This window comes from Triticum dicoccoides, chromosome 7A, assembly GCF_002162155.2.
Source record: "Triticum dicoccoides isolate Atlit2015 ecotype Zavitan chromosome 7A, WEW_v2.0, whole genome shotgun sequence".
Taxonomy (NCBI): Eukaryota; Viridiplantae; Streptophyta; class Magnoliopsida; order Poales; family Poaceae; genus Triticum; species Triticum dicoccoides.
In genome coordinates, this window is record NC_041392.1 from 297,839,245 (window position 1) to 297,840,876 (window position 1,632).

Below are 1,632 nucleotides of genomic sequence, written 5' to 3' on the forward strand. Positions count from 1 at the left end.
ACGGCAGCGGCGCGGGCGCGGCAGGCGGCGGCGGCGCGGGCAAGTGGCATCGGTGCGGCGGCTTGGGCTGCGGGGCGAGGCGAGGCGGCGGTGGTGGGTGGTGGTGGCGGCGGGGGGGAGTATATAAGGAGGGGGGGTGTGTGCCTTGCGGAGGGGGCAAGGGCGGTGGGGGAGTCCGAGCCAGACTCCTCACGTCGGGCGGCGGCGGCGCGGCCGGTCTCCTAGTTGGAGACGGCGCGCGGGAGGGGACGAGCCGGCGGCTGGGCTTCGCACAGTTAGCCTGCGCACTTTTTTTTTAAAATAATTCCGCTGAAACAAAAAATCCTAGAAAATAAAATAAAAATCTAAAAATGCCAAAACAAATTTTCACCGTCTAAATGAAATATTTAGAACGAGATGAACATTTTCTTGGCCCTAAAATGCAATTTTGAAAACGTGCAATTTTTCTAATGCAAACAAAATTCTAAATAAAAACAAATATTGATTTTAATATTTTTCCTCCAATATTTCAATTATTTTGGAGAATTCATATTATCTCCTCTCATATATTTTAATATGAAATATTTTCGGAGAGAAAAATAATTAAAACCAAAATCCTCGTTTCAAAATTTCACAAAATCAAATTTGAAAACCGAGGAAATCCCCAACTCTCTCCGAGGGTCCTGGAGTTTCTTAGGATTTTGAGGATCGCGAGACGAAAAGGAATAAAATATGATATGCAAGAATGATCTATGTATAACATTCCAAATTGGAAATTTGGGATGTTACAAACCTACCCCCCTTAAGATGAATCTCGCCCTCGAGATTCGGGTTGGCTAGAAAATAGGTGTGGGTGGTCTTTGCGAAGATCATCCTCTCGTTCCCATGTGGCTTCGTCCTCGGTATGATGGCTCCACTGAACTTTGCAAAACTTAATAACCTTGCTACGGGTGACTCGGCTGGCAAACTCCAAAATCTTGACTGTCTTCTCCTCATAAGTCAAGTCATTGTCCAACTGAATCGCCTCCAAGGGTATGGTATCTCTTAGCGGTATGTCGGCCATCTCAGCATGGCACTTCTTCAACTGGGAAATGTGAAACACATCGTGAACTCCTGACAGTCCTTCAGGTAACTCCAACTTGTAGGCCACTTCTCCCATCCGTTCCGAAACACGATACGGTCCTACAAATCTCGGGGCTAACTTTCCCTTAACTCCAAAACATTTCACTCCTCACGAAGGTGATACTCACAGATATGCTCTATCTCCAATTTCATAGGTTACCTCCTTGCGTTTCGAATCCGCATAACTCTTCTGTCTGGACTACGCTATCTTCAGTCTATCTCGAATTAGTTTAACCTTCTCCTCAGACTCTTTGATCAAGTCTGGTCCAAACAATTGTCGGTCTCCAACTTCATCCCACATCAATGGTGTTCTGCACCTTCGTCCATACAAGGCTTCGAACGGTGCCATCTTCAAACTGGCTTGGTAACTATTGTTGTATGAGAACTCTGTGTAAGGCAGATTGTCATCCCAACTAGATCCATAATCTAGCGCACAGACTCTCAATATGTCCTCCAGAATCTGGTTGACTCTCTCGGTCTACCCATCCGTCTACGGGTGAAATGTTGTACTGAACTCCAATCTCGTTCCCA